Genomic DNA, 9,100 nt, shown 5'->3' with positions numbered 1-9,100 from the left:
AAAAGTACCTCTTCACTTTTCTCAATGGAGTTGGGGGTTTTCTTTCTTGGGTTTTGAAGGGAGGCAGGCCTGACACAGCAACTGGGACCAGAATGTCTATCACTAAGCAATACAGTCATAAATTGTGATATGACTGCACCACTTAGTGAGAGCAGTTCCATCACTTCCAGTTGTCATTTATAAGCAGGTTGTTTCACCACTGTTTCACCATTTGCGACCTTCTGCTGCCTTCCCTATTGAATTTGCTTATCAGAAGCTGGCAGTGAAGTTCGCAAATGACTATCATGAGGTATTGTGATGTCATAATTGTGAGCTAGGCTCCAAGTGCCCAGATGACGACTGAGTATTATTGATTGCTGTTACTGTTTTAAAAATTGCTGCTTTTTATCAGTGATCTATTTCAATTTAATTTTTTTTTTACTGTGGATGCCTTAACCGTATTGTTATTCCTTGTGTAATTGGTCTGTTGTTTACTGCCAAGAACCCACTTTCATTCCATCAATATAAAAATAAACGCTCAAATGCAACAATTGTAAAAAGTTATACTAGAGTGAAGTGCCATTAATAGGTTGATGACAGTTATAAAAGGACCTTTAGTTATGCAGCCGCTAAAGCAATATTTCTAAACCACAGTAACTTTAAGATATGTGGACTTCAACTCCCAGAAGAGAGAGCCACAATATGTCAACAAGAAACCCACAAGTGATTCATAAACTAATCTCTTTAATGTTGCTTAAGTTGAATAGTTGCTCTTGAGTTTCAATAGCAAGGGGGATTTTTGGTAGAAGCTTTTATTACTTGAATTTGCTTGGAAGCATAAACTGGCAGAGAAAAAGAATGCAACTCTAATCTAAACCAGTGGTGGGACACAACCAGTACACCCCGGTACGGGCATACCTGTGCCTTCTGGGAGCACCAGGTACCGTTCCGGTACGGTGCTCTAGAGGGCCAACCTGCCCGCCTCACCTCCTTACCTGTATTTGAGCCGATTGGGGCTTCCGCACATGCACATGAAGCATATGGCACCTGTGTGATGCTCCGCCAAGAAGCTGGAGCATTGCAGAGCATCACGGGTGGCAGGTGCACATGCGTGCACTGTTCCCATGCATGTGGTGGACGCCCGGCCCTGCTGCACCGTACCAGTTGCACCGGGATCCGGAACCAACCACTGATCTAAACCATGGGGTGAGAAGATCCATATCAGAATACAATCTAACTGGGTGCAGAGTGTATTTAGAATGTCCTGAGAGCTTAATCTATGGTGCATGACCTGAAAATAAATGATTTCCTCCAGTACTACTTTTGTTTGGGTTGTAACTTCCATCTTGGTTGGTTCCATCCTTCTGGCAACTTAGCAGATCAAACGCATGCAAAAGCAAGTAGATAAATAGGTACCACGTCAATGGGAAAGTAAGAGTGTTCCATCTGCTTCACCATATAGTCATACTGGCCACATGATCAAGGAAAGGGTCTTCACAACACTGGCTCCCTCAGCTAAGAAACTGAGATGAGTCAGAAACGACTGGACAGGGGAAACATTTTCTTATCCATTGCTTATATGTTTGTATATATAAATTATAGGTGTATAACTTACTGTCTTGAAGCCTAATCCTTTTCTCTAAGCCTAACATTCTTCAAAGTTTATGTTTCTAATAAGCTAAAAAACTATTTTAGGTTTAGGTTTAGGTTTAGGTTTATTGGGATTTATATGCCGCCCTTTTACCTGAGGGGACTCAGGGCGGCTTACAACCACAGGGGAGGGGGGTGCAAGGTCAGAAACAGAACAATATGTGCACAAAGAAAAAATAATAAAACACAACTTTCATTCAGCAATCAAACACTCGGGCGGGTAATTGGAAACCTATCCCCAGGCCTGCTGGGAGAGCCAGATCTTGAGGGCTGCGCGGAAGGTCTGGATAGTGGTGAGGGTACGGATCTCCATGGGGAGCTCGTTCCACAGGGTCGGGGCAGCAACAGAAAAGGCTCTCCTCCGTGTGGTCGCCAGTCGACATTGACTGGCAGATGGGATTCGGAGGAGGCCCAGTCTGTGCGATCTAATTGGTCGATTTAGGGAGGTAATCGGCAGAAGGCGGTCTCTCAAGTACCCAGATCCACTACCATGGAGTGCTTTAAAGATGGTCATCAGTATCCTGAAGCGCACCCGGAGACCAACAGGTAGCCAGTGCAGCTCGCGGAGGACAGGTGTAACGTGGGCGAACCGCGGTGCGCCCACTATCACTCGCGCGGCTGCATTTTGGACTAGCTGTAGTCGCCGGATGCACCTCAAGGGCAACCCCATGTAGAGCCCATTGCAGTATTCCAGTCTAGAGATCACAAGGGCTCGAGTGACTGTTGTGAGAGCCCCCCGGTCTAGGTAGGGCCGCAACTGGCGGACCAGGCGAACCTGGGCAAATGCCCCCCTGGTCACAGCCGACAGCTGGTGATCAAAAGTCAGCTGTGGATCCAGGAGGACTCCTAAGTTGCGGACCCTATCTGAGGGGTATAAAATTTGACCCCCCAGCCTAAGCGTTGGTGTATTAGCCAAATTATTGGGGGGGGAAGCACAACAGCCACTCGGTTTTATCCGGGTTGAGTACCAGTTTGTTAGCACTCATCCAGTTCTTAACGGCCTCCAAACCCTGGTTCATCACGTCCACCGCTTCATTGAGTTGGCACGGGGCGGACAGATACAATTGCGTATCGTCCGCATATTGATGGTATTTTATCCCGTGCCTCCGAATGATCTCGCCCAGCGGTTTCATGTATATGTTAAATAGTAGGGGGGATAGGACCGAACCCTGAGGTACCCCACATGTTAGGGGCCTCAGGGACGATCTCTGCCCCCCGACCAACACCGACTGCGACCTGTCCGAGAGGTAGGAGGAGAACCACCGCAGAACAGTGCCTCCCACTCCCACCTCCCGCAGTCGTCGCAGAAGGATACCATGGTCGATGGTATCGAAAGCCGCTGAGAGGTCAAGGAGAACCAGGATGGACGCATAGCCTCCATCTCTGGCCCTCCAGAGATCATCGGTCAATGCGACCAAAGCGGTTTCTGTGCTGTAACCAGGTCTGAAGCCGGACTGGAAGGGGTCAAGATAGCTAGCTTCCTCCAAGGCCCGTTGAAGCTGAAAGGCCACCACCTTCTCGACAACCTTCCCGATAAAGGGAAGGTTGGAGACAGGACGAAAGTTGTTTAAGATGGCTGGATCTAACGATGGTTTCTTCAGGAGGGGTCTCACCACCGCCGTTTTAAGTACGGCGGGGAAGTGCCCCTCCCGAAGGGAGGCGGTGACAACCGCCTGGATCCAGCCATGTGTCACCTCCCTGCTGTTAGCCACCAGCCAGGAGGGACACGGGTCCAAAATACAAGTGGAGGCACTTACAGCTCGAATGGCCTTGTCCACATCCCCAGAGGCAACTTCCTGGAACTCAACCCAGAGCTGATGTGACAAATGATCCTCCTGTGACTCAGCTGGACCTACTGCGGTGGAGTCCAAGTCCGATCGAAACCGAGCTACTTTGTCCGCCAAGAATTGAGCATAATCCTCAGCCCTACCCTGCAAGGGGTCTCCCGCATCCCTCCTATTGAGGAGGGAGCGGGTTATCCTAAACAGGGCGGCTGGGCGCAACTCGGCGGACGCAACCAAGGCAGAAATATATGATCTTTTTGCGGTTCTTAATGCTCGGACATAGTCCTTGGTGCAGGTAGTCAAGAGTGCTCGGTTCGCCTCGGACCTATCGGACCTCCACTGGTGCTCTAGGCATCTCCTCCGGCGTTTCTTCTCCCGGAGTTCCTCGGTGAACCAGGGAGCTCTCCGGGATCCACTGACCCGGAGGGGCCGTAGTGGCGCAATCCGGTCGAGAGACTCCGACGCCGCCGAGTACCAGGCGGCAGCCAGAGTCTCCGCCGAACTGTGGGCGAGAGTATCAGGAATAACCCCAAGCTCCGTCTGGAACCTCAAAGGGTCCATAAGTCGCCTGGGGCGGAACCACCTGGTCGGTTCCTCCTCCCTACGGTGGGGGTTTGGCCTCCGGAAGTCAAGCCTCAGTAGGCAATGGTCTGACCACGACAGGGGTATGATCTCATTACCCTTCAGACCAAGATCACACATCCACTGCTCCGAGAGAAATACGAGGTCGAGCATGTGACCCGCTGCATGGGTTGGGCCCCGAATTACTTGGGTCAAGCCCATGGCTGTCATGGAAGCCATGAACTCCTGCGCCCCATCAGAGCGTTCACCGAGCGATGGCAAGTTGAAATCCCCCAGAACTATAAGCCTGGGGAACTCAACCACCAGCTCGGCTACTGACTCGAGGAGCGAGGGGAGGGATGCTGCAACGCAGTTGGGAGGCAGGTACGTTAGCAGCAAACCCACTTGACCCTTGAGGTCCAACTTTATCAGCAGAGACTCACACCCGACAAGCTCCGGAGCAGGGACCCTACGAGGTAACAGAGACTCCCGGATTACAATAGCCACACCGCCACCCCTTCCCTGGGCTCTCGGCTGATGAAGCACCTGAAATCCCTCTGGGCACATCTCTACAAGGGGGACTCCTCCTTCTGTGCCCAGCCAGGTTTCAGTAATACATGCCAGGTCTGCCCTCTCGTCAACAATTAAGTCCCGGACGAGGGGAGCTTTGTGAACAACAGACCTGGCATTTAGCGACAACAGCCTGAGACCAGGGTCCTGACTACTCGCGCCATCTGGTCTTGGAGTGGGACTCCTAGGGCCGGAAGGAGGGATCTCTGTAATGTAGCAAACCCTCCTTCCCCGGTAATGGCCAGCCCTAAGGTCCCCGCCGTATCTGCCTCTCCCTGTCACGACCGCTATGCTCCGACCCACTCCCATGTCCATGGTCCCCCCAACCACCCCGGTACCCCCCGCCTTCCCCAGCAGGTCCTCCGAGTCAAACATTCTCATTTATCCACACTAACAATTCCCACGTAAAAAATTTAAAACATATAAAATACAAGGGTAACAATTACTAAAAGTGGGCCATTCATTCAAGTCCAGCCAACTCCCATACACTCAACATACTATTTAAAATTGCGCAGCTATAATATATAATAATATGGAAACAGTGGAGGAAGCGATGGTCTGCTCCTCTCCCTTCTTATGTCCTGGGGAAATGTCCTTAGCCACCAAATCAAAAGTACGTAGTATATAAGGTGGCTGTATACGAATAAGATTGAATGTAAAGCTCCAAAATTTGTAAACGGTAGCCATGTAGTCCTACCCCACTGGTGGAGGTTAGCGGGCTGTATGTTCAAAAGTCTCTTTCCCAAAGATGTATAAAGGCCCCAATGTAGGAGACCAGAGTTCGAGGCTGACTTGCACCGCTCTTGCAAATGGAAGGAAAAATGGTTTTAAACTGGTTTTAGTCTTGGGCCCTATAATTGAGTAGGCCCTAAATCTCTTCAGATTGACTGGCCAATACAGGTAGTCCTCGACTTACGACCACAACCAAGCCCCAAATTTCTGTTGCTAAGTGAAACATTTGATAAGTGGGTTTTTCCCCATTTTACCATCCTTCTTGCCAAATCAAATCAAAGCAAACCTTTATTGTTAATGCACAAGATGTGTACAATGAAATTGAATGAACCTCCCTTGGTACATCCTCCCCCACCCCCCCAAAACACCGAATACATCTCAATAACACAATAAATGAAAGAAAAAAGAAATCCATAAACCCAAACAAGTAATAACTAGCGCATATTCCCACATACATATATGTATATAACATTATACAACACTGGTATAAACATGTTGCATGTTACGCTGGTCCTGTGAGTATCATATCAAACCTGATTTTAGTGTTATAGCAATAGCAATAGCAGTTAGACTTATATACCACTTCATAGGGCTTTCAGCTCTCTCTAAGCGGTTTACAGAGTCAGCATATTGCCCCCAACAACAATCCGGGTCCTCATTTTACCCACCTCGGAAGGATGGAAGGCTGAGTCAACCCTGAGCCGGTGAGATTTGAACAGCCGAACTGCAGAACTGCAGTCAGCTGAAGTAGCCTGCAGTGCTGCATTTAACCACTGTGTTTCATCCCTGAGGATTTTCCTCACTCTGCTGAGGCAGTTGGGCCAGGCAATTTCATCCAGTGGGGTCAGGAGGCAGCCCGTGATTTTTTGTGCTGTGCTCATCACCCTCTGTAATGACTTTCTGTCTGCAGCTGTCAAGCCAGCATACCATAATATAGCACTATATGTGAGGATGCTTGCCACAGTTGTTAAGTGAATCACTGCAGTTGTTAAGTTAGTAACATGGTTGTTAAATGAACTTGGTTTCTCCATAGACTTTGCTTGTCCGAAGATGGTCACGTGACCCCACGGCCAGTGGTGGGATGCTTCCGGTTCGGCCCAATGCAGCCAAACAGGTAGTAGCAGTGGCGGGAGGCTCTCCCTACCCGCCTGGACACTTCTGCACACACGCAGAAGCGGTGCGCATGTGTGCATGCGGGAGCGTGCCCGAACCGGTAGTGAAAAAATTGGAAACCCATCACACAGTTGCCAAGCATCTGAATTTTGATTCATGTGACCACATGGATGCTGCATCAGTCGTAAGTGTGAAAAACGGTCATAAGTCACTTTTTTCATTGCCCTTATAACTTTACTAAATGTACTGTTGTAAGTCGAGGACTACCTGTACTGGATTTAAACTGCTCTAGTATTCACAGTTAACAGGAACCTTGATAAAGTGGAAGAAAACAAGATGGCGGCAATAAATAATTCTGAAAGCCAACTATTGCCTTGCCCCTTTGTTGGAGCAGATTGCTTGTAAGAGAGCATTGCAACATCTAGTGATATTTCTTCTTGCCCCTTTCTCAGATGATTGCTTGTTCATGTAATACGCTTGAAAAGGGTAATCAAACTGAAAATCAATCAAGATAATCAACAAGATACAGTGGTTCATATTGGAAAGATGTTGAAAATGTTGTTTATGATTGAGTTACCTTCCTCTATGGCAAAAGGGAGGCATAGATTGGTAAGAGATGGGGATTCTAACTATGGTTAAATACATTGTGGTTTAGAAGAGATGAATCCAGATATTCATTCAAGGTATTGTATTTAATATCAGTATATTTTTCTCCTTTTTAGGATTTAATACCAAACATTTTTTGATAGCTTGTAAGTTGTTGATTGCCTCAGAATGGTTTTTTCCATACTTGTTCCAAAGTTACGAAAGCAATAATTGGATGAGGTGTATTAGAATGTGATCTCTCGGAGCCTGAAATCGACTATATAAATGTTGCTTTAGGGTAGTGATGGCTAACGTTTTTGTTGTTGGGTGCCAAAAACACGATAGATGCTGGCACCCATAATGCAAAGCGTGCCCCCATATGCAAATGCATGCAGAAATCTCCCCACGCTCACACATATACACACACCATGTGCGCCACACTGCTCACCTCCAAGCTGAGCTTGTATTTCCTCCGGGGGAGGCCATTTTCACTCTCCTGAGGCTTCAAGAAAGCCTCCGGAGCCTGGGGAGGGCAAAAAACGGGCTCAACGGGCCTAGCGAACAAACTTCCGGTAGGCCTGTTGGGTCCATTTTTTGCCCTCCCCAGGTTCTGAGGCTTTCCTGGAGCCTGGGGAGAGGGAAAATGGCCTCTCCCTGCCCTCCGGAAGGCTGAAAATCAGCTGGCTGGTGCATGCATGCGCGCTGGAGCTTACGGCTCACATGCCAGCAGCTATGGCTCCACATGCCACCTGTGGCACATTGCCATAGGTTCGCCATCACTGGTTTAGGGAGTCTGCCTTTTGTAACAATCAACAAAGAACTTTTTTGTATCATTCTCTGCTTAGCGTTAATGATTCTTAGCATTTTGTAACCATCTTTTGATTTTAAAACTATTCCCTGAGTGCATTGTGGAGTGGGAGATCTGCTACAGCCCTTGATCTTCAGATGCTCAGTATAAAATAACTCTGAACACCTGGTTGGATCTCTTCATTGTAGAGTCCCTGAGTGGAAACACTTAAATCAATGAAGTTACACAGATGCAAACAGCTTTTCCCAGTTGTCTATGTATCTAGAGGGCTGAAAGATAATATAGGCTGACGTTCACATTTGTTGCTCAGTGCAGTGAAATGCAGATCTCAATTTTGTTATTTATTTACTGTGTACCTGCCCTGTCCATCAAAAGAGCCCTCAGGCCTGTAAATCCTCAATTTACAGTACAAACACTTTCACACATGAAAAATAGTTTGAAAGTAACTACCTTTCATCATTATGATTTATTAATGGCATTGTGTATTTTATTTCTATAGCTGTCTTTGTCCTCAGAATTTTTCCTCTGGAAATGAGGAGAGATGAGGCATGAACATATTTTTCAATAAATAAAGTGAATTAGTGTTAATGCAGACTTGTTCAACACTGTAGGAAAACTTTGGAATCAAAAGAAATCCTAACTAAACTCCTTTTCTTTGTAAAAACTCTGACACTTTTCTAAAATGTTCCTTTTTCTGCCTTTTATTACCTTTTTTAGCATAAACTCTAAATTTACCCGTGAATAACTAGGTTGTCCCATTGTTAACAAATAAAGCAGCCTAGGACACAAGAAATTGCACTTCCAAGTAAGCCTTAATACGCTTTGCGTTTGTTTAATTTGTTGTGCAGGTCTAGCCATTGTGCTATAGTTTATAGTCATTCCATGTGAACCAACCAACTATTTCATTTGTTCAACAATCTCCCTAATAATATACTGTAATACATTTACTGCAGTGGTGGGTTGCTAAATGGTTTACTATCTGTTTGCTTGTGCTCGCGTACGCAGCCATGCGCGCAATGATTTTGCACATGTGCAGAAGCATCCGGGTGGGTGGGCGGAGCTTCCCACCAGAGCCACTACCGGTTCGGCTGAACCAGGCCAAACCGGGAGCAACCCACCTCTGATTTACTGGTATATAATTTGTGTGATGATAATTCACAGATACTGCCATGAACTGTCTTATTAGGACCCAGCAGTTTTTAAAAAATGAGAATAGCCTACATAAGAATCGGAAGAATCTGAAAAAACATTCATTTTCTTTTTAAAAAAAAATCTAAAACAGAAGAGTAAACACAACAGAGAATATACTGCACACAAA

Source organism: Thamnophis elegans, chromosome 7 (assembly GCF_009769535.1).
Source record: "Thamnophis elegans isolate rThaEle1 chromosome 7, rThaEle1.pri, whole genome shotgun sequence".
NCBI lineage: Eukaryota > Metazoa > Chordata > Lepidosauria > Squamata > Colubridae > Thamnophis > Thamnophis elegans.
This window is presented reverse-complemented; position numbering follows the sequence as displayed.